Here is a 27,154-nt window from a genome sequence, read left to right on the forward strand (position 1 = left end):
CACTGGGCTGGCTTAATTGGTGACCATGTGACTGTTGGTCTAGGGGTCATGAGTTTCACCCCCACACTGGGTGTAGAGCTTACTTAAAAACAAAAAAAAAAATTTTTAAACACACTTAACAATTACATTAGCATGAAAGAATTAAATACTTATGTATAAACCTAAAAAATATGTACAAGATCTAGACGAGGAATACTACAAAACTCTGATGAAAGATATAAAAGAAGTAATTAGAGAAATAATCCATCCTCATGGATAGGAAGACTCAATATTATCAAGATGTCAGTTCTTTCCAGCTTGACCTAGAGATTCAAAACAATCCTAATCAAAATCCCAGCAAGTTAATATTAAAATTTCCTGCATCACTTAAAAAAAGCAGTTCAAAAATACTACTTTACACTACAACCCTGCATGACTAAGATTTTGAACATCTAAATTGATGGTTTTTATCCATGAGTTATTTAATATTGTTAGCACTATAATATTATATGAGTCACTTATATTTGTATTATCATGTAATGGTAATTTTATGTAAATGTAATGATATAATTAAACAGAATTCTGACCATCATAGTCTGCTAACCTTTAAAATGTCACTTATTCCTTCATTGGCTTGCTACTTTCAAAATAAAGTAAAAGGCTATTAAAAAAAAAAAAAAAAAAATCCCAGCAAGCTATCTTGTGGATATGGACAAACTGATTGTAAAGTTTATATGGAAAAGCATAACACCCACAACAGCCAACTCTATGCTGAAGTTCCAGACCAATTTTACCCAACTTTGGAGACTTACTATAAAGCTAATAAAAGCTAGTATGGTTTTAGTGAAAAAAACAGACGAATAGATCAAATAGAACAGAAAAGCAAGAAACAGACCCACATAAATATAGCCACCTAATTTTTTTTTAAAGATTTTATCTTTCAGCAACCTCTACATCCAATATGGGTGTCAAACTTACAACGCCGAGAGATACCTGGCTCCATCCACCAACTGAGCCAACCAGGAGCCCCAGTCAACTAATCTTCGACAAAGGAACAAAGGCAATACAATGGAGCAACAATAGCCTTTTCAACAAATGATGCTGACTAATGGATGTGTACATGGTGGGGAAAAAAAATCTAGAGACAGACTTTCACAAAAATTAACTCAAAATGGATCACAGGCCTAAATGTAAAACAAAATCATGAAATTCCTAGAAGATAACATAAGAGAAAATGCAGATGACCTTGGGTATGATTAGGACTTTTTCAAACACAACACGAAGGCACAATTCACAAAAGAAGTAATTGATTAGCTGGACTTCAGTAAATTAAAAACAGCTCTGTGAAAGGCCATGACAAAAAGAATGAGAAGATAAGCCACAGAATGGGAAAAAGTATTTGCAAAAGACACATCTCATATAGGACTGTTATCCAAAATACACGAAGAACTACTAAAACTCAACAGTAAGAAAACACACAACTTGATTTATTTTTTTTTAAGATTTTATTTATTTATTTGACAGAGATCAGGAGTAGGGAGAGAGAGAGAGAGAAAGAGAGAGAGAGAGAGAGAGAAGGAAGGAAGCAGGCTTCCTGCTGAGCAGAGAACCCAATGTAGGGCTCGACCCCAGGGACCCTGGGATCATGATCCAAGCCAAAGATAGAGGCTTTAAACGACTGAGCCCGCACTACTTGATTTAAAAATGAACAAAAGACATTAACAGACACTTCACTGAAGAAGATATACAAGATAGCAAGTAACCCCATGAAGAGATGTTCAATATCATATGTCACTAGGGAATTACAAATTAAAACAATGGTGTTAAGCAAGGAAAAAACTGCCTAAAAACAATTAAATGTATGAGGTAGCTATTTGTCTTCTGGGTTCCTTAGTATCAAAACACTCTCCTTCTGAAGTAATCCTGAGAGAGATGGGAGACAGGACCTAAAACACACTACAGAAGCCAAAGGCAGCTGACATAGATGCAGTAATCAATACTCCCAACTTCAATTTTGAGGGAGTGAAACAAAGATGCAGGGTTGGTTAGAGAAAGCTGCAGAGAAGAGTTCTAAAGGACAACAGTAAATTTCCAGCAAGTAAGAGCACCCCAATGGACCTTTCCTGTTAAGAGATGTTTGGAGCTTATGCTAATTTTCCTTTTTATCTCCATTTTACAGATTAGCAAAAGTCAAGCTCACAGAGCTTCTATGGAAGGGTCAGATTAAGAATCTGTTGGCAACATCATATGGATAGTAAGTAATGGAGCTTGATAAAGGATTTATGTCTTCTGACTAAAAATTTAGTTCTTCACATTTCACCAGAATGCCAAAGCAGCATCAGAAGGAAAAGAAAAAATAAAAAACTAGTCTCTACGCTAAGGAAGTTGGGAAAGAAAAGAAAAAAAAAATGCAAGCACAAAGAGGAAAGATCCAATCATAAAATTCACTATGAGTCTACAAATCAAAAACCAGTGTTTGGGTGAAATGTGCCACAAAGAAAAGATCAATGAGGAGGGTGGGATAGCAATCAAAGTCTTCTAATGGGTAAAATATAGATAAGAAAAGAGACATAAGAAACAGCATTAAAAAGGCATGGGGAAAAAAATCACTGGAGCATCTTTTTCTACGTTGTCATGAAGGTAACATCACCTAATCCCAACATTCCAAAGGCAGGCAAAGTCCACTAGCCCCACAAAATCTCCAAGAGTTTGGGTACAGGTATTTGGGGCTAGTTAAACACGGAGCTAAAACAAAGGAGTTATTATAATATCTTAAATCCAGAGCTTTTCCTATTTAAAAATATATCTTAAAAAAAATAAGAAGAATAAAAAAAAAAGGAAAGTTTTCTAAATCCCCTTTGGAAAGACAGCATAAGGATACCAGAAAGTAGAAGTAGACACATTTTGTTCACGTTTCAGCTTTTTCTAGGTATAGTCCCTCTCTTCCTCTTTTATTATTACTTGCTCCTCCTCAAAACTGTGCCAACATGCCTTCCCTCCCATTGTGTATTACCATAAATTCTTAACCTTTTAAAAATTAGACTCCTTTGATAATTCAACAAAAGCTACAGATCTGCTCTCCAGAAAAATGCACATGTATCCACAAAACAATGTACATATCAATGGTAAATTCATGCAGCTTAAGATCATCTCCTAATAAAATTGTTTTTTGCTAAAGTTACCAATGTTGTCATTCTCATTAGATTTTCCTAGTTTATATTTGCAAAAGCCTACTTTACTGACTAGTCTTAGGTCTATTTGCTCTATTAAAATGGGCTAATGACGTGGTGTTTGCCCATGGTGTCTGCAGGTTATCTCTTTGGAATTGGATGGAATCATTTCTAACTCAGGGTCTACTCTAGCAGTAGGAATAATAAACATAGGCCCTTGAGAAAATCACAGAAACATGTTTTTCTAAGTATTTGTCATAAAGATACAGCACCTAAAATCTGAGTGTCTGCCAACATTTCAATGATAACTCTTGAAATGTTACATTAATTCTGCAGAAGTGGAACTAAAACAGCAGCAGCTAATGCTAGAAAACCATTGCAGTTATTTGGGAAAAGCACAGGACAAGGAACCAGACCTAGATTCTAGACCTGGTTCTGACACGGCTCATCTGTGGGCCCTTAGATGTAAAAAAAAAAAAAAAAAAAGTATTATCTTAGCCCTCAGGGTTTTCAGATAGAAGGTGAATATTATGTCTGTTCTGGAAAATAAAAGTTCTTGCATATTGAGTTTCTGTGTAAATGGGGAGAGAGGGAGATAGAAGAATTGATGTGAAAGGACAGTGAAATGTAAGAAAGCATTCATTTCAGTTCCCATTTTTAAATTAACTCCTATTTTTATAAAGTAAAATGTTTTCATGACATGCATATTTTAATAAAAGCAACAGCACAAAAATTCACTTGAAAAGTCAAATTGCACTGGAGTTACTTGAAAAATAAGATCCTCAGAAGTGCTGGTGACCTAGTTTTACTGATTTATTTTGGAATTTGGATACTTATACTTAGAGAGTAACAAAGATTGCTTCAGCTATCATTATTTTAAATCTTAGAATACTATATTAAAGTTGACCTATGTCCTATTTTTTACTTTTCTTTACTTGTCATAATATACATGTATATTTAAGTATCACATACTTTTCTTTATATAACTATAATGTTATTTTTAAAATCTTGATCCCAGCTAAGGCAAGAGACTCCTGCCTAGTTCTTTAGTGTTTTGCTTACTCCTTTTTTTGCATCTCTTAACATAAGGTTTTTCCCCATTAATTTCTTAATGTTGCTATGACATAAACAAGTTTTCAGATGATAACCAAACCTTTATAAATTTTATAATCAAATGGCAAGTTCCCAAAATCAGTGTTAAGATTGATCAAAACTGCATTTAACATCTATAAATCAAATAAGCAAACTTTACATTTTAAAAATATTTAGGTTTCCGCCGGCAGGTAGAACAAAAATTTTTAGGTTTCATATACTTGAAAACAGCATGTCTATTTATTTAACCCTTCTCTAATGTCTTAGTTTAATTAATTTAATTTGGCCCCATACATCTTTGGCTAGAACTCACTACAGAACTCTTTTTTTGCTATTGCCACTCATATTTGTACTACATAGAAGTGTGGTTAACTTTTTTTTTTTTAAGATTTTATTTATTTGACACAGAAAGAGAGATCACAAGTAGGGAGGCAAGAGAGAGAGGAGGAAGAAGGCTGCCTGTTGAGCAGAGAGCCCGATAGAGGCTCGATCCCAGGACTCTGAAATCATGACCTGAGCCAAAGGCAGAGGCTGAACCCACTGAGCCACCCAGGTGCCCCGAAATGTAGTTAACTTTTGAAAACTACCTTAAATCCAATAACTCTGTTACATTCTTCTTTTAGGCCTAGATTCTCTAGTTTCCTTTACAGAAAATCACACCATCTATCATTTTTTTCTTTCTTTCCAAACCTAAAATTTTCCATTCTTTTTCTGATCTTATGGCAGAGGTTAGGACTTCTAATAAACTACTGAAAGTAATAAAAGCTGGCACCCTTGAACTGTTTGATTTTAAGCGGGATTTTTTTTTTAAGATTTTATTTATTTTTATTAAGATTTTATTTATTTGACACAGAGAGAGGGAGTGTATGCACAAACAGGGGGAGCGGCTGTCAGAGGCAGAGAGAGAAGCAGGCTCTCTGTTGAGCAAGGAGCCTGATGCAGAACTTGATCCCAGGATGCTGGGATCATGACCTGGGCTAAAGGGAGATGCCCAACTGACTGAGCCACCCAGGTGTCCCAAGCAGAGTTTTTAAAATATTAACACCTTGAACGTCAATTTCTTTATTGAAGTATAATGCATACATAGTTACATTAGTTTCAGGTGTACAAAATGATTCAACAAGTTCTCATGTCCACAAGTGTAGTTACCATCTGTCATCATACAGTTCTATTACAATACCATTGACTATATTCCCTATGCTTTATCTTTCCTTCATTCCTATAATTTATTCATTCCATAACTGGAAGCCTCTATCTTCCATCTACTCTTCACCCATTTTGCCCATCTCCCCCACCATCCCAACCCCCTCACATAATGGTATTTACGAGTTTATTTCTGTGTTTTGTCTATTCATTTATTTTTTAGATTCCATTTACAAGTAAAATCGTATTGTATCTGTCTTTCTCTTACTTATTTCGCTCAGCACAATACCCTTTAGGTCTACCTATGTTGTTGCAAATGGTAACATCTCATCCTTTTTATGGCTAAGTGATTCCTTTATGTGTTTGTGAGTGTGTGTGTATACACATAAATAATTATTTTTTAACGTTTCAATATTGAACACAATGTTTATTATAGGACTTTAACTTTGAAATAATTATAGATTTACAGAGAGTTGCAATGATAATAGAGGGATCCAAGGTACTCTTCACCCAGTTTCCCCCAACAGTTAAATCTTACAGAAATCTTATATAATCATACACAATGATATTACAATATCAAAACCAGGAAATTGGGGCACCTGGGTGGCGCATTTGTTTAGCATCTGCCTTCAGCTCAGGTCATGATACTGGGATCCTGGGATCGAGTCCCACATCAGGCTCCCTGCTCAGCAGGAAGTCTGCTTCTGCAGCTCCTACCCCCCATGCTTGTGTTCCCTCTCTTGCTGTCTTTCCCTATCGAATTTTTTTAAAAGCTTTAAAAAATAAATAAAAATAAAAGAAAGTGGTCTTTCAAGATGGCCTTTTTCCACTCAGCATAATGACCCTGAGGTCCAACCAAACTGTTCTATGTATTAATATAGAGCTATGTTTTTATATCCATTCTGCCAAACTCTTATGTACCTTGATCATTTACATCTAATGTAATTCTTAAACTGTTAGGGCTTAAGTCTGTCATTTTTTGTTTTCTGTTTGTTCTCAGGTTTTTTTTCTATTTTCTTGACTTCCTGTGGGTTACTAAACTTTTTTTTTTTTAACTCCATTTTTATTTGTAGCATATTTTAATGTATCACTTTGTACAGATTTTAGCAGTATCCCTTAGTATTACATTTTACACATATAACATCACAGTCTAAGGTTGTCAACATCTTACCAGTTCAAGTGAAGTATAGAAGCTGTTATATTGCCTTTAAGTCACCTTACCATTCATTCCTCTACTTCTATTACAATGATCTTAAATATTTCCACTACAAAGATAAGAACCAGGGGCACCTGGGTGGCTCAGTGGGTTAAGGTTAAGCCTCTGCCTTCCACTCAGGTCATGATCTCAGGGTACTCGGATCGAACCCTGCATCGGGCTCTCTGCGCAGAAGGGAGCTTGCTTCCTCATCTCTCTCTCCCTCTGCCTACTTATGATCCCTCTCTGTCAAATAAATAAATAAAATCTTTAAAAAAAAAAAGATAAGAACCACATAGAACAAGATTCCAAATATTGAACATACTTTAGAAACTCAAGAAGCCTATTTTATTTATCCACATTTTTCTCTTTCCATTGTTCTTTCTTCCTGATGTTCCTAGATTTCTTCTTTTATCATTTCCTTACTGCTTGAAGAACTTTCTTCATCTAAGAACATGTTCATTCTTCAAAGATATTTTCACTGAATATAGAATTTTGAGTTGACTGTCTTTTTCTTCCTGCATTTGAAAAGTGTTGTACCACTTCCTTCTGGTCTCCATGGTTTCTAATGAGAAATTCACTGTCATTTAAACTGTTTTTACTCTGTATATTTCTCTTCTGCTGCTTTCAAGATTTTTGTCTTTAATTTACCAACGTTTAATTATGACGTTTCTCGGTGTGGACTTCTTTTATTATGCTCAGCTTCTTAAATTTGTAGATTTATGCTTTTTGCCAATTTGAAAAGCTTTCAAGCCATTGTTTCTTTGAATACTTTTTCATCCCCATCCTCTTTTTCCCCTCTGAAATTCTGATGACATGAGTATCAGATCTTTTCCAGTAATCCCACAGGTCTCTGAGATTCTCTTTACTTTTTTCAGTCTATTTTCTCTTATTGAAACAGCACAGTTTCTATTATCCTATCTTCAAGTTCACTGAACCTTCGCTCTCTTCATTCTGCCACTGGGATAATTCATTGAGGGTTTTTTGGTGATTATATTTTTTATTTCTAAAATTTCCACTTGTGGGACACCTGGGTGGCTCAGTTGGTTAAGCAGCTGCCTTCGGCTCAGGTCATGATCTCAGCGTCCTGGGATCGAGTCCCGCATCGGGCTCCTTGCTCAGCAGGGAGCCTGCTTCTCCCTCTGCCTACCATTCTGTCCGCCTGTACTCGCTCTCTCTCCCTCTCTCTCTCTGACAAATAAATAAATAAAATCTTAAAAAAAAAAAAAATTTCCACTTGGTTCTTCTTTAGATTTTCTATTTCTTTCCTGAGATTTTCTAGCTATTCATTTATTTCAAGTGCATTTATAATTGTTGACTGGAGCATTTTTATGACGGCAGTTTTAAAATCCTTGTCAGGTGATTCTAATAACTGTATCATCTCAGTTTTGGCACTTGTTGATCATCTAACACAAAGCAGCAAAAATATTCCCTTGAAATAATCAGAGTGATAGTCATAATATGAATGGTTTATATGAAAGGCCAAATATGTCTTAGATTACACCTCCCCAGTAGCATTTAACTATACAAAACCGATGTTTTAGTTTAGCTCAAAATGGATGGATACATTAAAACGGAAATCAAAGTACAGCCTGAAAGCAAGTGGTCTAAAGTTTGGTTTGGAACAGAGTCTGGATCAATACACAGCTGGCAAAGGTGACTGCAGGTAGACTCAAAGATATCAATGCTCCAGAATGGGAAGTTTACAAATGAGAAAAGCAACACCTTCTTTTACTCATAGACTTTTTTTATTCATAGACTTTTAAAATACAAAAGATATTAATGACCAGAAAAGATATCCAGGATGTATTATCAAGTAAAATATATAATACACTTCATGTGATTGTTTTGTAAAATCAAACAAAAAATCTCATAACTCAAAATAGATCTAAGACCTAACTGTAAGAGCTCACACTATGAAAAGTCTTAGAAAACACAGACGTAAATCTTTATGACTTTAAATTAGGTGATGTGGGCGCCTGGGTGGCTCAGTGGGTTGGGCCGCTGCCTTCGGCTCAGGTCATGATCTCAGGGTCCTGGGATCGAGGCCCGCATCGGGCTCTCTGCTCAGCAGGGAGCCTGCTTCCCTCTCTCTCTCTCTGCCTGCCTCTCCATCTACTTGTGATTTCTCTCTGTCAAATAAATAAATAAAATCTTTAAAAAAAAAAAAATAAATAAATAAATTAGGTGATGTTTTCTTATATAAAACACGTAAACACAAACAACAAAAGAAAAATAAATTGAACTTCACACTTAAATTTTCTTGTCAAAGGACACGATTAAGGAAGTGAAAATATAACCAGAGAATGGGAGAAAATATTTGCAAAGCATATACATGGGTTTTGTATCTAGAATATATAAAAAACCTCTGTAACTTAATAAAAATAACCTGATTAAAAATGTGCTAAGAGGGGCGCCTGGGTGGCTCAGTGGGTTAAAGCCTCTGCCTTCGGCTCGGGTCATAATCCCAGAGTCCTGGGATGGAGCCCCACATCGGGCTCTCTGCTCAGCAGGGAGCTTGCTTCCCCCCTTCTCTCTCTGCCTGCCTCTCTACCTACTTGTGATCTCTGTCAAATAAAATGTGCAAAGAATTTGAATAGATGCTTTTCCAAAGAAGATATACAAATGACCAACAAACACATGAAAGATGTTCAACATCATTAGTTATTAGGGAAATGTATGTGAAAACAAAACAAAAATGTAAATCAAAATTAGTATTCGCAAATGAGATACCATTTCATACCCAATGGGATGGGTAAAATAAAAAAAATACCTTACTGGCTTGGATATGGAAAAAATTGGAATCAATATTCACCGCTGGTTGGAAATGTACAATGGTACAGATACTGTAACAACAGTTCACAGTTCCTCAAAACATTATATACAGAGCTACCATTTGGCTCCTAGGAACAATTCCACTCTCAGGTATATATCCAGGAAAAATGAAAACACATGCCCACACCAAAACATGTATACAAACGTTTGTAACATTACTCATAATATCAAGCAATATTCATAGTATCCAACCCAAATGTCCATGAACTAATAAATAGATAAATAAAATGTGATGTATCTATACAGAATATTATTCAGCCATAAAAAAGAATGAAATACTGAGGGGCACCTGGGTGGCTCAGTTGGTTGGGTGTTTGCCTTCAGCTTGGGTCATGATCTCAGGGTCCTGGGACCCAGCCCCATATAGGGCTCCCTGCTCAGCCAGGACCCTGCTTCTTCTCCCTCTCCCTTTGCCCCTCCCACCTCTCATGCTTTCTCTCTCTCTCTCTAATAAATAAATTAAATATATTTAAAAAAAAAAAAGAATGAACTACTGATAAATGCTACAACATGCAAAAAGGTTGAAAACATTATACTAAATGAAAGCAACCAGTCACAAAGGACTACATACTGCATTATTCTTTTTTTTTTTAAGATTTTATTTATTTATTTGACAGACAGAGATCACAAGTAGGCAGAGAGGCAGGCAGAGAGAGAGGAGGAAGCAGGCTCCCTGCCGAGCAGGGAGCCCGATGTGGGACTTGATCCCAGGACCCTGAGATCATGACCTGAGCCGAAGGCAGAGGCTCAACCCACTGAGCCACCCAGGCGCCCCCTGCATGATTCTTTTTACATGATATAATATATCCAAAATTGGAAAAGCCAGAAATCAGATTCATGGTTACCAGGAGATAAAGGAAGAAGGAGTGATTACTTAATAATTATGAGGTGTTCTAGGATGATGAAAAAGTCTGAAAACTTTAGAGAGGTGGTGATTGTACAACCATTTTAAATATACTAAATGTCACTGAATTTTAATTTAAAATGGTTAATTGTATGTTTTATGAGTTCTGCTTCAATTTTTTAAAAAAATTGTACATGAATGTTCTTAGCAGCATTATTCATAATAACTCAAAAGCTGAAACAACCCAAACGTCTATTAACAGATGAACAGAAAACAAAGTATGGTATATCCAAACAATGTAATCTCATTCAGCCATAAAAGGGATAAAAGTACTGATGAAAGCTAAAACTTGAATAAACTTCAAAAACATTATATTAAGTGAAAGAAACCACCCATAAAAGACAATTATAGTGAATAATTCCTTTTATATAAAATATCAGAAAAGTAATTCTATGAAGAGAAAAAGCAGATTAGCAGGCGCCTAAGACTAGAGAGATTGGGGGGGAAAAGCAGAGTAACTGCTAATGGGTAAGGTGTTTCTTTTGGGGTGATAATGTTCTAGAACTGATTACACTGATGGTTGAACAACTCTGAATATACTAAAAACCACTGCAATGTAAACTTTAAGTGGATAAATTGTATAGTATGTGAATTACCTAAAAAAAAAACCTGTTATTTTAAAAAGGAAACAAAAATATATATGTAGAGGTGCTGGATGGCTCATTAGGTTAAGCCTCTGCCTTCCACTGGGGTCATGATCCCAGGTTCCTGGGATCAAACCACACATGGGGCTCTCTGCTCAGCGGGGAGCCTGCTTCCCCACCCCTCCGCCCCACCCCTGCCTGCCTGCCTGCCTCTCTGCCTACTTGTGATCTCTGTCAAATAACTAAATAAAAATCTTTAAAATATATATATATGTATATATGCTTGTATATTTCTTACAAATAGGAATAAGAAAGGCGTAGAAAGATACACGCCATGTTGGCGGTTAGTTACCTCAGGAAATGAGACAGGGATAGATGTAAGGTTATCAAATTTTTTGAAGTTTTTAAATCCTTACATATCTTCATATTGTCCACTTATTAAAACAAACAGGTATTAATTTGGAAGTCTGAAAGGTTTAAAGTTTGAAAAGCATTAAATATGTATTTAAAATAAAACATTATACAACTCTACACTATCAACAATTTCCTCAAATTGTTTTTTTTTTTTTTTAAAGATTTTATTTATTTATTTATTTGACAGACAGAGATCACAAGTAGGCAGAGAGGCAGGCAGAGAGAGAGAGAGGGAAGCAGGCTCCCTGCTGAGCAGAGAGCCCGATGCGGGACTCGATCCCAGGACCCTGAGATCATGACCTGAGCCGAAGGCAGCGGCTTAACCCACTGAGCCACCCAGGCGCCCTCAAATTGTTAAAAAAAAAAAAACAGATGGATAAACTAACTTGATATCTATCTAATTACAAAACTAATTTAAAAGTAGTATTCTCACAGACAAAACTAGGAAGGGCTCCAATCCCCTTTTATCATCTAATTTCACACTACCCTTATGTACTTTAAAAAAAAAGTCATAACTCAACACTTAGGCCCTTTAATACTCCAGCAAACTTGGAAACCCTGGAAGTCAGGACTAAGGAGAGTCCACAGAAAGAGCATTTGGCCACAAACTCCTTATAAATAAAAAGCAAAAATAAAAGAAGATACACTGTGCCTAACCCTCAAACCATTAACTTCAGCTCTTGAATATCTCTGACCTTGCTGAAGAATCAAATCTACAACGGGCACCCTTGAGATTACAGGAAATAATCCTATGCACACTGACTGCATCCGGTGACCTGGTTCCTCAGATATACGGAATGGCTAACCTGCCTTGTTCAAGCTTGTTCTACTCAAGAAACAATAATCCCACTGCTGTTTTCAATATGGCATGGCACACATATTTATGTGTGTATACATGATTACCTGCAATTATTAATTTGTATATTTTGTTGTATTACACTTTTACATTTGTCAAATACTTGGACATAAAATTGCACAACTGTGACTTCTGTCAGTCACCTGACCATAGGAGTTGACTTAGCTGTTACGACTGGCTAACAAGATGTCCTTTTTCCTTTCCCCTTCTTTATGAGTAACCAGCAAAGTTGAACACTCTAAAAAGAAAACTATACAATGAAAAATCATTTTCCTCTTAAAGTGATAGCAAATATTTTTTCATGTCTATCCAGTCTTTACAACTATCATTTTTAATGGTTCCCTAAAATAATCATGTTCTAAGTACCATATTATGTATTAAATCATTCTCCCATGAATCACACATTTACAAATTATTTTTTTTTACACTGCCTTAAGCTGTTCATTTTTATGAGGGAAAATGAAATTTGGTCCTTAAAAGACACCTGGGTACCTCAACTTAATGTTGGTTAAGTATTTGCCTTCAGCTCAGGTCATGATCCCAGAGTACTGGGATGGAGTACTGCATCACCATCATCATCATCATCATCATCATCATCAGGCTCCCTGCGGAGCCTACTTCTCCCTCTGCCTGCCACTCCCCCTGCTTGTGTGTCCGCGCTCTCTCTGTCAAAGAAATACATAAAAACTTTATTTATTTATTTATTTATTTATTTTTAAAGATTTTATTTATTCATTTGACAGAGAGAGATCACAAGTAAGCAGAGAGGCAGGCAGAGAGAGAGGAAGGGAAGCAGGCTCCCTGCTGAGCAGAGAGCCCGATGCGGGACTCAATCCCAGGACCCTGAGATCATGACCTGAGCCGAAGGCAGCGGCTTAACCCACTGAACCACCCAGGCGCCCCCATAAAAACTTTTTTAAAAAAAAGTTTCTTGGGGTACCTGGGTGGCTCAGTCGTTAAGCGTCTGCCTTCGGCTCAGGTCATGATCCTAGGGTCCTGGGATAGAGGCCAGCATCAGGCTCCCTGCTCAGTGGGGAGCCTGCTTCTCCCTCTCCGACTCCCTCAGCTTGTATTCCCTTTCTCACTGTGTCTCTATCAAATAAATAAATAAAATCTTTTAAAAAAATAAAAAAGTTTCTTTATCAAAGGTACTCTGATAAAGTCCCAAGACTTCTTGGGACCACAGACTGAGAATGCAAGTCTTACTCCTACTTGGCCCTGACAAATCACTTGATAAATTCTTACTGAAATACAAAGACACACAAAACAGGGAAAGCCTGAAATTAGAGAAGTGTACAAAATGTTTAAAGATTTTTGGAATTCCTGATACATACTATGCACATGGAAGTAGCAAACTAGCAGAATTTGAGAAGAGTTGTGGACAGGAGCTCAAAGAGGGTCTTGGCATTGGAGGAACATTCTTACTGAAGCAGTGGGAAGGACCCTCCTCTCATAAGGTGAGGTACAGCACCTGGAGATCAACTTGGCAGAATTTGAGAGTAGTTATACCAGAAAGCCTGGGGCATTAATGTTAGTTGCACAAGTGGCAAACCATTTTCTAGTGTAGCAAAGGTAGCTACACAAAACAGAGCCATTCAAAGCAGTGGGGTGGCCGTATTAGAGCTGAACCTGACATAGCAACTTTTCTGAAAACAAAATCCTACAAAAAGATAAGTTTCCCCTAAAAGAGTACCTTGCAGCCAGGGCTCCCTCCTCATTCCCTTGAGGTTGCCACATTACTTAACCGGCAATGAGGATCGTATGTTAAAATCTAAGAGGAAGTGGAAGTGACATCATCTAAGAAATGGTCATTTGCCTGTTTTGAGGAGGAGAGAGGGATGAGGGGAAAGCCACATATGAATGAAAATCTCATTATTCATGGAAGGAAAAAAAGAACATTTAAATTGTTTTTGTTTGCTTTTAGAGAGGGAAAGGTAGAAGAGACAGGGAGAGAAAGAATTTTAAGCAGGCTCCAAGCCCAGCACAGAGCCAAATGCATGGCTTGATCTCATGACCCTAAGATCATGACCTGAGTGGAAATCAAGAGTCAGACGCTTAACCAATTGAGCCACCCAGGAGCCTCCATTTAAATTGTTTCTAAAAAGGCCATGAGGGGAGACTGGGTGGCTTAGGGGGTTAAAGCCTCTGCCTTCAACTCGGGTCGTGGTCCCAGGGTCCTGGGATGGAGCCCCGCATCAGGCTCTCCACTCAATGGGGAGCCTGCTTCCTCCTCTCTCTCTGTCTGCCTCTCGACCTACTTGAGATCTCTGTCAAATAAATAAATAAAATCTTTTTTTAAAAAAAATTAAAAATAAATAAAAAGACCATTAAAAAAAAAAAGAAACAGACCATGAAATGATTCTAAAACCATGTAAGAACATAACATTCAAAGGTAAAGAGACACTTTTGAAATTATGGATTACAAAAAGAAGATTCTAGGTAGTATTCCAGAGCCTCTAGTTATTTTTTTAATGGAGTCATAGAAGTAAAAGAGAAAAGGTAAAAGACTAAAATACTAAGGAAGCTTGATAAGAGATAGACAAAAATAAAAAGGAAGCTCAGTGAGATAAGTATACTGAGGTAAACATGAGGGGGAAAAATTTTTAAGACTGTTTTTTTTTTTTTAAGTAATCTCTACATCTGGGACGCCTGGGTGGCTCAGTTGGTTAAGCGGCTGCCTTCGGCTCAGGTCATGATCCCAGCATCCTGGGATTGAGTCCCACATCGGGCTCCTTGCTCGGCAGGGAGCCTGCTTCTCCCTCTGCCTCTGCCTGTCACTCTGTCTGCCTGTGCTTGCTCTCTCCCTCTCTCTCTCTCTGACAAATTAAAAAAAAAAAAAAAATCTTCAAAAAAAAAAAAAAAAAAAAACCCCACTAAAGTAATCTCTACATCTAACACAGGTTTCAAACCTATAATCCGGAGATCAAGAATCACATGCTCCACTAACCAGTCTTGAAAATAAAATCTTAAAAAAAGAAAAAAAGCGCCATCTATCTATAGCTTCTAACAACAAAATATTACAAGCAAGGAACTCTCTACCCACCCAGTTACCATTCATATATGAAAAAGGAGCCCATTATGCTCTAGGTGCCTCACTAAAATAAATACCTCATCATTGGCCCTGAGCTAAGGAAAAAAGCCCAGTGCAATTCTTCATATTTTTAAGTACTTGTGCCCAAAACGTAACCCTAACATCCTGTCCTCCTTTGATTATACCAAGGGTGATTCTCAAGCCCAAAGGCTACAAAGCAGCAGCAGCTCAACAAATGTCCTGAAGAAAAACTGTGCCAAAAGTAAACATTTATAAGGGGTAATCACTGACCAAATCAATCAGCCACTTAGGGGAAAGAAATGTAACTCACAGACACAAGTCTGAGAGTTGGGAGTAAGGCCAAATTAGGGGTGGGGGGGGCAATAAAGAACAAAAAATCACTGTCTCTGCTCCATATTGACAAATTCCTGAGGCTAAAGGGTTAACAAGATAGCCTGTTTATTAGAATTTCATTCATTCCTGAACAATCTTTTAGTTCCCAAACTTTTAAGTTCTCTCTACTCAGAGAGACTGATTCCTAGTTGTGTGACTTTGGGGGTTTTCATGAAGCTAGGCTGAGCATTTGACAGTTCTCTTCATATCTTTCCTTTTAGATGTATCATCAAAGGTGAGGGGAGAAAAAGTATTTTGAGGAATCACTGGTAGTCTGATTATAATCAGAACTTAAAGAGTGAGGGTAAGAAATGGCAAAAGTTAAAGAGAAAGCCATGAAGGGCCTTGTAACCACGTTAGGAATCTGAGGGATTTTAAGCAGGGTAGTGCCCTGATCAGATCCACATTTTATAAAATTTATTCTGGCTACAGTACAGAGAATAAACTGGAGGAAGGCAAGTTGAGGATCAACTTCTGTCTGTTGCAGGGACACCTGGGTGGCTCAGTTAAGCGTCTGCCTTTGGCTCAAGCCATGATCCCAGGGTCCTAGGATCTAGTCCTGCAAAGGGCTCCCTTGCTCAGCAAGGAGCCTGCTTCTTCCTCCATCTCAGCCTGCCACTCCCCTGCTTGTGCTCACTCACTCTCTCTCACACAAAAATAAACAAAATCTTAAAAAAAAAGCTGTTACAGAATCCCAAGTTAGAGAGGATAGCTACCTGTCTGTACCTAGACAGTGAGAACTTGAAGAGAGATGAAGGAAAAAGGTGATGAAGTTCTTAACAGGAAAGTCAAAGACTGGGAGAGCTGAGCAATGGCTATAACTCATGGCTGGCATCTCCGTATAGAACTGGAGATGCACTGAATGCCGGCCACCCCACACCCCAAGGTAAAGTAAAGCATAAGGAAAGCAAGCAATACTTATCTCAAGAGGAGAGTGGAACAGGTACACAGCTTCTCCTCCCATACCTTGTCTACAATAGCAAGCACTAAACTTACACTTCTAATGGGAGGGGGGGGGGGGGGGGGGGGGGGGGACTGATGTTCGTCCTAACAAAATTTATAATGTTTACTGATTGGCTGTTTATTTTTTTTTAATTTTTATTTATTTATTTGACAGACAGAGAGTTCACAAGTAGGCAGAAAGGCAAGCAGAGAGAGAGGGAGAAGCTGGCTCCCTGCCAAACAGAGAGCCCGATGCAGGGCTCCATCCCAGGACCCTGAGATCATGACCTGAGCTGAAGGCAGAGGCTTAACCCACTGAGCCACCCAAGTGCCCCTGACTGGCTGTTTAAATTATATGCACATGTAAAAAATATATATATTATTTAAAAAAAAAAAAGCAACATCTAGCAGGAAAGAAAAAGGCAGGAAAAAAAGGAGAAAATATTTAGAGGCACCTGGAGTGCTCAGTAGATTGAGCATCCAACTCCGTTTCAGCTCAGGTCATTACCTCAGGATTCTGAGATCAAGCTCTGCATCAAGCTATGCACTCAATGTGGGATCTGCTATTCTTCTCCCTCTGTTCCTACCCTGCTCTCTCTCCTATAAATAAATAAAATCATTAAAAGAGAGAGAAAGAGAAAAAAACATCCAGCTTAATAGTCAGTCGTGGTTGGTCCTAGAATCTGACTACAGAGGTTGGAACCCAAGTTACTTCCATTTATTACCATATGATCTTGAGCAAGTTAATTACTTAATCTGTCAGGGCCTCATGTTTCATTTCCTTTAAAATAAAGATAACAGGTTTGTGAAAACTGAGTTAATAAATGTCAAGCACTCAAAACAGATTCTGGCATAGAATGGGCAGTCAATAAATATCAGCTATTACAATGACTACTCATACTCATAATCTCCTATCAAAATATACTCATATCAAAAATGGCCTGGAAGGGGGCACCTGAGTGGCTCAGTCAGTTGAACTTCCAACTCTTAATGGAGGCTTAAGTCAAAATCTCAGGGTTGTGAGATCAAGCCCCCACGCTGGGCTGTGCTCAGCAGGGAGTCTGCTTGGGATTCTCTCCCTCTCCCTCTGCTCCTACCCCCCGACATGCACATTCTCTCTCTAAAATAAAGGAATAAATCTTTTTTAAAAATAATAGCCAAGAAGTAGATTGTATATTATTTTTTTAAGATTTTATTTATTTGACAGACAGAGATCACAAGCAGGCAGAGAGGCAGGCAGAGAAAGGAAGGGAAGCAGGTTCCCCGCTGAGCAGAGAGCCCCACTCGCGGTTCGATCCCAGGACCCTGAGATCATGACCTGAGCTGAAGGCAGAGGCTTAACCCACTGAGCAACCCAGGTGCCCCTAGATTTCATATTATTAATATGACTACTGTCCTGAATAAAGACAGTCACAGTATACTTCATTTCCACATGTTCAAAATATTCCTCATTTTCAACACCAAACACAAATACTATCTCTCCTACTAAACTTCCCAATTTTTTCCCCAAATACTATCAGTCAAAAATACTGTTTCTTTGTTCCAAATTACCATAGCAGTTTTTATGTACTGCTTGCTTTCTTTCTCTCCTCTCACCCAGCTTTTATATCAAAATCTTAACTCCAATAATGAGCAAAAGCTCTTTAAGGACAGGATTCTTTTTTTTTCCCCATCATATCATTTCTCTAAAATTTGTTGAGTATAATTTTGCTAAGAAGTTCCTGAAACAATTCCTTTTTTTGGAACCTATAACACTCTTCCAAATAACATAAATGCCTTTTTGCCGCAAGACTTTCTTTAGTAACCCAACTAACAATTCCCTAAAGTAATTAGAAATCTGTGGGCCTTACATATAAAATTAGTTGATGCAATCTAATTATAGTAAAGCAATTTTGAGTTTAAGTGCCAATGCTACATATAACATATATGATTGACTTTTTACTTCAGTATTTTTCAAGAAGCAAGGGATTATCTGTGCCCAGTCCCTGAATGCCTGGACATATTAAAAGAGTCTAGACCACATGTAGTTGGCTCCATAAAACAAAAGTACCAATGGCCACTTCATTGGGACAACTATAGACAATGGAACTGGTGGTTGAAGGGCTAAGGTTCTTTGGGGACCCAAAGGCTGACAAAAGAAACCTACGCATCTTTCTTTGATGTCAGTATATAGCAAAAATATGTGACTCTCAATTTTTGTATTTAGCAAAGGAATTATCCCTTTCTTCCCCACTAGATCTCAGTAAGCAATATTAAAGCTTGCTTTTTTTTTAATCAATCTTTTGTAAGTCTGTGTACTCTGTATAAAAGTCCACTAATTTAGAGGAACTCAAATGTTAGTATTATTCAGATTAATCCAAATATAGATGGCATGTCAAGTATACTAGGCATGGGATGGGATGCCTGGGTGGCTCAGTGGGTTAAGCATCTGCCTTCGTCTCAGGTCAGGACCCCAGGGTCCTAGGATCGAGTCCTACATTTGGCTCCTTGCTCGGCGGGGAGCCTGCTTCTCCCTCTCCCTCTGCCTCTGCCTGCTGCTCCCCCTGCTTGTGCTCTCCCTCTCCCACAAATATATAAATAAAATATTTTTTTTTAAAGTATACTGGGCACTGTGGAATACAAATTTTAAAATGAGCCTCTTAAAGTGTCTGGGAAAATAAATGTAGAAACAGAAAGTTACAACACAAATGCTATAACAGAAATAAATATTACACATCCTTGGAATGGGGTAGGATTATAGTGGTAATACTGAAAACTGCAAAAACAATAACTACAACTAACATTTTTGAAAACACACTAACTGTACCTAATCTCTTAAATGCTCTCTTAATCCCTACAGAAACTTTCAGATAAGCAGCAGTATTATTTCCATGTTATAGATAAGGAAACTGGGTCTTAAAGGGGTTTAAACAACTTGCCCAAAGTTATATAGTAAAAGAGCTGGGACTCAAATTCAGGCAATCTGAATTCAAGATCTACCTATACTCTTAATCAATACGGTAGACTGCCATTCTCATGGCCTGGATAGTATGGATAGGTATCCTTGTTAGATTCCTTCATTTTGAGTGGAAAAGGCTTAAGGAATTTAGTAATTATTTCTTCCTTCAGACCTAGAGAAAGGAAGGCTCAGTCGGTGCCTGTCATGTATATATATTAGAAACCCTTCCTGAGGAACTGGATGAGGTGGTTAAAGAGGTAGAAGAACATTCCCATTCATGTTTTAATTGGATCTTGAGTCTTAAAACATACTTCTTTTGAAGCTTTTCTGCCTGCCAATGTCGTTTTTCCAGGTATATTTTTGGGGTGGGAGGGAAGAGATGGGGAATAGAAACACTTTATAAAAGAATCCTTCAGTATCAGAGTATCAGTTCTTCTAATTCAGTAAATAGAACAGATTTTATTTTATTTTATTTTTAAAGATTTTATTTATTTGACAGACAGAGATCACAAGTAGGCAGAGAGGCAGGCAGAGAGAAAGGAGGAAGCAGGCTCCCCGCTGAGCAGAGAGCCCGATATGGGCTCGATCCCAGGACCCTGGGATAATGACCTGAGCCGAAGGCAGAGGCTTTAACCCACTGAGCCATCCAGGTGCCCCTAGAACCGATTTTAAAAGTGTAAGATATATAATGAGAAGTCACTGGAAGATCGGGGTAGACAGGCGACATGACCCAATTTACATTTTTAGAAGATAGCTCTGACTATTGTTTGGAGAATGTACCCCCAGAGAAGCACAAATGAGGGGCACCTGGGTGGCTCAATTGGTTAAGTTGCTGCCTTAGGCTCAGATCATCACAGGGTCCTGAGATCGAGCTCCATATTGAGCTCCCTGCTCAGTGGGGAGTCTGCTTCTCCCTCTCCCTCTGCTGCTCCCCCTGCTTGTGCTCACTCACACTCTTTCTCAAATTAATAAAATCTGTAAAAAAGGGGGTGCACAAATGAAAGAAAAAAGATAAATTAGAAAGCTATTTCAGTAGTCCAGACAAGAGATGAGAGTACTTAATGTGCATTAATGTAGTAGAGGCAGAGATGGTGAAGAAAGATCTGTGAAAATAAATTCTGTGAAGGATTATGAATTTGCTTCTAGAGCCAAGGCAGAACAGATGAGCATTAACAGACTCTGATACACAGATGTTTTTCCATTTTCCTTCTTCATTTTTCATTCCTTCAATATCATTCATTCCTTCAATTTCATTCCTTCAACATGCCTACTATCAGGCAATGTGCCACATAACAGACTAAGAAAGAAAATGATACTGTCTCTGCCCTCAAGGATCTCAGAATCTAATAAGGTGATGCCCAGATTGTGTTTGACTCTAACTATCACAGCTGAAGGACATTCTTCCTCCAGTTTCAGTATCAAAACAACAATTTAATTAGCATCCGGCCCCATGAAGGGCTCCTATAGTCAACTCTTTTTATTTTGAAATCCAACAAAAAATGAAAACAAAACAAAACAAAAAAACAGCAAAGGGGGATGCCTGGGTGGCTCCTGATTTTGGTTCAGGTCATAATCTCATGGTTGTGAGATGGAACCCTGCCTCAGGCTCTGCGCACAGCAGGGAATCTGTTTGAGATTCTCTGTCTCTGCCCACCCCCCCACTCATATGCTCTCTGTAAAATAAATAAATCTGGGGTGCCTGGATGGCTCAATGGGCTAAGCATCTGCCTTTAGCTCAGGTCATGATCCCAGAGTCCTGGGATCCAGCCCTGCATCGGGCTCCCTACTCAGGGGAGAGTCCGCTACTCCTTACCCCTCTGACTCTGCTGCTCTGCCCACGTGAGCTAGCTATCTGCATTTTTTTTTTTTTGCAGATTTATTTTGTTTTATTTTTTTAAAAATACTTTATTTATTTGACAAACAAAAAACCAGCAAAGGACCTAATATCTCAACTCAGTCCTGAATTATATGCTAGACCCATCTTCAACTTAACTTCCCAACCTGTAACTGGGTTCCTTGGCTCCTTTCATTTCTTATTTTCAGGTATTCAACTCATTCCTACAATTTCTTGTACTTTTACTTTTTTTTTTTAAGATTTTATGTATTTGACAGAGACAGAGAGAAGCTGACTCCCCACTAAGCAGAGAGCCCAATGTGGGGCTAGATCGCAGGCCTCTGAAATCATGACCTGAGCCAAAGGCAAACACTTAACCAACAGAGCCACCCAGACGCCCCTCCTTTTACTTATTTATTTATTTTTTTTAGTTTTTAATTCCAGTTGGTTAATATAGTGTTACATGTTAGTTTCAGGTGTAAAATACAGTGATTCAACACTTTCATACATTACCCAATGCTCATCACAACAAGTGCACTCCTTAATCCCCATGACCTGTTTCACCCAACCCTCGCCCCCACCACCTCCCTTTGGTAACCATCAGTTGTCCTCTATAGCTAAGAGCCTGTTCCTTGGTTTATCTTTTTCCCCTTTGATCCTTTGTTTCTGAAATTCCACAAGTAAGTGGAACCATATGGTATTTGTCTCTGACTTCTTTTACTTCATATTATACTCTCTAGTTCCATCTGTGTTGTTACAAATGTTAAGATTTCATTTTTTATGGCTGTCAAATACCTGTCTCTATGTCAAATACCACATCTTCTTTACCCACTTATCAATGGACACTTGGGTTATTTTCATATCTTGGCTACTGTAAATAATGCTGCTATAAACATGAGGTGCATGTATCACTTTGAATTAGTGTTTCCGTATTATTTGGGTAAATACCCAGTAATGGAATTGCTGCATCACAGGCTAATTTATTTTTAACTTTTTGGGATATTCTACATGTTCAAAGAAACTTCTCTAGCAACAAACTATAGAAATGATCCCTGAAAGTACAGTCTTTATTTTTAACATTTTTGAAAAACTTACGTAGTGTCTTCCAGAGTGGCTGTACCAGTTTGCAGTCCTGCCAACAGTATAAGGTTCCTTTTTTTTGCCCATGTCCTCACCAAACCTGCTGTTTGTGTTTTTGAATTTAGCCATTTTGACAGGTGTGAAGTGAGATCTCATTGTGGTTTTGATTTGCATTTCCCTGATGAGCATCTTTTTACGTGTCTGTTGGCCTCACCCCGCCAATCTGATGATTGATACTGCTTCTCTGAATCTAAATAAGCAGACTAAAAGAATTACAAAATTATGAAACCAGAAAGTGGTTATTTTATCATCTCTGTACTCTTTGACACAGTACTAATAATGCCCTCTCTTTAGGAAACCCCTGTGGCCCATGGGATTTATGCAGTTCTACGGCCAGAAAAAAATAAGCAAGTACGTACTTGGGCCTAGACCTGTGAATACTGAGATTTCCTCAGATACCTACTTTCCTCACTGGAAAAGGAAAACAGATAAAGAATCAAGGTAGAGGGGTGCCTGGGTGGCTCAGTGGATTAAAGCCTTCAGCTCGGGTGGCTGTCCCGGGATCAAGCCCTGCGATGGGCTCTCTGCTCTGGGGGGCCTGCTTCCTCCTCTCTCTCTCTCTGCCTGCCTCTCTGCCTACTTGTGATCTCTGTCAAATAAATAAATAAAAATCTTTAAAAAAAATAAAATTAAAAAAAAAAAAGAATCAAGGTAGATATTAACCTGAATCATCTGCTGGATGTGTCTCTCTTACATCCCCTAATACAGTAAAAAAACATCTAGATGGAGAGCACAGAAATGTTCAAGACAAAGGAACACCAAAAGGAGAAGAGTAAAATGGTAAGAACTTAGGAGAATGAACTCAAAGGAGGAATAACTAGCATAAACTCAACACTTAAAAACCAGCTTGGAGGAATGCCTGGTGGCTCAGTTAAGCATCTGACCTGTGATTTCAGTTCAGATCGTGATCTCATGGGATCAAGCCCTGCACTGGACAACATGTCGGAGTCAGCCTGAGAGTCTCTCTATCTCCCTCTATCCCTACCCCCACTTGCCACTCCCTCATGTACTCTCTAAAATAAAAATCTTTAAAAAAAAAAAAAGTTCGAATTCTAGGGTGTCTGGCTAGCTCAGTCCAAATGGCATGAGACTCTTGATCTTGGGGTCATGAGTTTGAGCCCTCACTGGGTGTAGAGATGACTAAAAAAACTGTAGAAAGTTCAAATGTTTTGCTTTTAACCTAGCAATTCCACATCTAGAAATGTATTATAGTTTTTTTTCTATTATGAAACTGGTATATAGTCATTGAAAACATCATAAAAGATTAACATTTTCCACAGTTCTACCATGTTAATCATTTTAACATTACTATGTACATATTTTTAGGCTTTTATTAATATATATTATTTTTGTTTTACTTAGCTAGTTTGGAATTTACTGTACCTAGCTGCTTTTACAAGCTGTTTTTCCCCATTAACAATGTTTTATGAAACACTTTTCAATGTTACTAGATATTCATTTATAACGAATTTTTTTAGCTGTTACGGACTGAATGTGTCCCCTCAATGTGTTCATATTTGGAGGTGGGGCCTTTTAGGGTAATTAGGTTTAGATGAGGTCATAAGGGTAGGGTCCTCATACTGGGATTAGTATCCTTATAAGAAGAAAGCGAAAAGCTAGCTCTCTCCCTCTCTACCATAGGAGGAACAAAAGCAGCCACCAGCAAGCCAAGATCATGGCTTTCACCAAAAATTCAACCATGCTAGATACTTGACCTTGGACTTTCCAGCCTCCAGAATTGAGAAATATCAATGTCTGTTGTTTAAGCTACCCAGTCTATGGTATATTGTTGTAGTAGCCCAAGCTGAAACAGCTGCATAAATGGTATTTATACTGTTCACTCTTTCAGGACTTTTACCTTGCTTTCAATTATCAGATATTCTTGTTATGGTGTTAATTGTATTCCCCTAAAACTCAAATACTGAAGTCTTCACCCCAAGGAATTCAAAACATGACTTTATTTGGAAATAGGATCATGCAGCTATAACTAACTAAGATGAAGTCTTCAGAGTAGACCCTAATCCATTATGCCTGATATCCTTATAAAAGGGGAAGTTTGGACACAGAGACATGCATACCAGGAGAATACCATGTGAAAATAAGGCAGAGATGCTTCTCCAAGCCAAGGAATGCCACTGATTGCCAGAAAGCCAGCAGAAACTAGGGGACAGGCATGAAATAGATTCTCACGCAACCCTCAAAATTATGCTGCAGACACCCTGATCTTGGACTTCAAGCCTCCAGAACTGTGAGACAAATTTCTGTTATTCAAGCCACTCACAGTTTGTGGGACTTTGTTGATGGCCCTAGAAAATTAATACAATTATAAATAACCATGGATGACTGTTCTCAAGGATAATAAGGGATATATAAAAATTTCACTTTTTTAGGATAAAGTCCTAGAAGTAAAATTGCAGTAAAAAAAAAAAAATACAGTTTAATGGCATATAATATATAATATCCCATTTGACTTATATTTTCTCAAGAGGCTCTCCTTTAACTCTTCCCTAGGATCCCAGATGTGATTAAGGCAAGAATTATTAGTCCCCTTTTACACACAGGGAAACAAGTTCAGGAAATTCACTAATGTGTCAGTAATCAAACCTAGCACTTTTTTTTTTAAAAGATTTTATTTTTAAAGTAATCTCTACACCCAACATAGGGCTCAAATTTACAATCTCAAGATCAAGAGTTGCATGCTCTACCGACTGAACCAGCCAGGTACCCCAAATCCAGCATTCTTTCAACAGACTAGCGCAGCACTGACCAGTATGGTAGCCAACAACCCCAAAGGGATACTTAAATTAACCAAAATCAAATTAAAGATTAAAGATTCAGTCCTTAGGTCATACTAGCCACAGTACAAAATCTGGATAGCTTCATCTGACTAGCGGCCACCATACTGAAAGAGCAACAACGTGGAACATTTTCATCCCTGCAGAAAGTTCTATTCAACAGCACTGGACTAGAACATACTGAGAATCTATAATGCAGCCTTATAATGCTTGGCACAACCGATCTTTGAGTAAGTACTACAAGTAGTAAACCAGGATCATCAAGAAATTGCTTTATGATGATGTAGCAAATGACATATGTAACACAGTAAAGGCAGGAGCCAAGACATACTGAAGCATAACTATAACAAAAGTCTATCTGAAAAACTACAGGAGCCTCTTAAGGGTAATCACAAATACTGTGACTCATGCTTGTACAGCAATGGACAAATAACATGCACAGGAAGGAGATAGATTCATACAAAGAAATATGTCTATGTTGAAGCTTTGGTTCCTTATCATGGAAATACATCCAGTAATTCTACTTGATATATTTTTACCTATGTCTACATTGAACTAAAATCTTACTAGAGGGGCACCCAGGAGCTCAGCTGGTTAAGCATTTATTTGCCTTCAGCTCAGGTCAGGATCCTGGGATCCTGTGTCAGACTCCCTGCTCAGCAGAGTTTGCTTCTCCTCCCCCACTCCCCCCAGTTCAGGCACTCATGTGTGCTCGCTTTCTCTCAAATGAATAAAATCTAAGAGGAAGAAAGGAAGGGAGAGAGGGAGGGAGGGAAGAAGGTTGAAAGATCTTACTGGAAAGCCTAGAAGATCACCTAAGTAGGTTAAGCCCTCATTTGTAGAAAACTCATTATTCTCTAGACCATAAAACAATGTGCTATTTTTAATAGATATCACTGAGCGTTTTATCAGTGTCATGAATTGAGTACTATTTTTTTTTATATTTTATTATTTGACAGACAGAGATCATAAGTAGGCAGAGAGGCAGGCAGAAAGAGAGGAAGGGAAGCAGGCTCCCCACTGAGCAGAGAGCCCGATGAGGGACTCGATCCCAGGACCCTGAGATCATGACCCGAGCTGAAGGCAGAGGCTTCAACCCATTGAGCCACCCAGGCGCCCCTTGGGTACTAAATTTTTTAAGGAACTGTGTTTTTTATTTCAATATTTAAAACATATAGGGAGGGGCACCTGGGTGGCTCAGTGAGGTAAGCCTCTGCCTTCAGCTCAGGTCATGATCCCAGGCTCCTGGGATGGAGCCCTGCATCGGGCTCTCTTGCTAGGCGGGGAGCCTGCTTTCCCCTCTCCCTCTCTGCCTGCCTCTCGGCCTACTTGTGATCTGTGTCTATCAAATAAATAAAATCTTAAAAAAAAAAAAATACAGGGAAAAACAAAAAAGATTTAAGACCACCCATTTACCTAACAGCCAAACTGGCCAGACCATTATGTTGCCATATTTGATTCAGATTTTTTTTCTCTCCAGTATTTATTACAGGTACAACTAAAATCCCTACTTAATCCCATTCCTTGCCTCCCTTTAAATATCCATCATCCTGACACTAATATGTATCATTCCAGTCCAAATTTTTATATTTGTATCCATAAACAATATATGGTACTGTTTTTCAATGATTTTAAGTGTTAAATATATGATGTTGGGGAAACTGGGTGGCACAGTCTATTAGGTGTCCAACTCGGTTTCCGCTCTGGTCATGATCTCAGGGCCGTGGGATCTGCTGCTTCCAGTTGGCAACAGGAGAAGAATTAGGTACACACAATTCAGCTGCAAGAAACTGAGAGCATTCGAAAAGGACTGCTGCCTGGCGCAACTCCACCATCTCACTTTTATTGTATAGAAACAATAGCCAACAGAAAGACTGATGAAGGTCAAACGTTAGTCACGGTCTTGCAT

At 38.2% G+C, this 27,154-nt stretch overlaps 1 protein-coding gene and 1 pseudogene across 5 annotated transcripts in view; both read right to left on the reverse strand.

The window, feature by feature from the left end:
• The window catches only part of UNC13B (unc-13 homolog B), a 250,768-nt gene that overhangs the window by 175,557 nt on the left and 48,057 nt on the right, over nt 1–27,154 (reverse strand). The window lies entirely within an intron of this gene.
• On the reverse strand, nt 22,299–22,378 carry LOC132025283 (small nucleolar RNA U3; annotated as a pseudogene).

The sequence above is a fragment of the Mustela nigripes genome, chromosome 9, assembly GCF_022355385.1.
Source record: "Mustela nigripes isolate SB6536 chromosome 9, MUSNIG.SB6536, whole genome shotgun sequence".
Lineage (NCBI taxonomy): Eukaryota > Metazoa > Chordata > Mammalia > Carnivora > Mustelidae > Mustela > Mustela nigripes.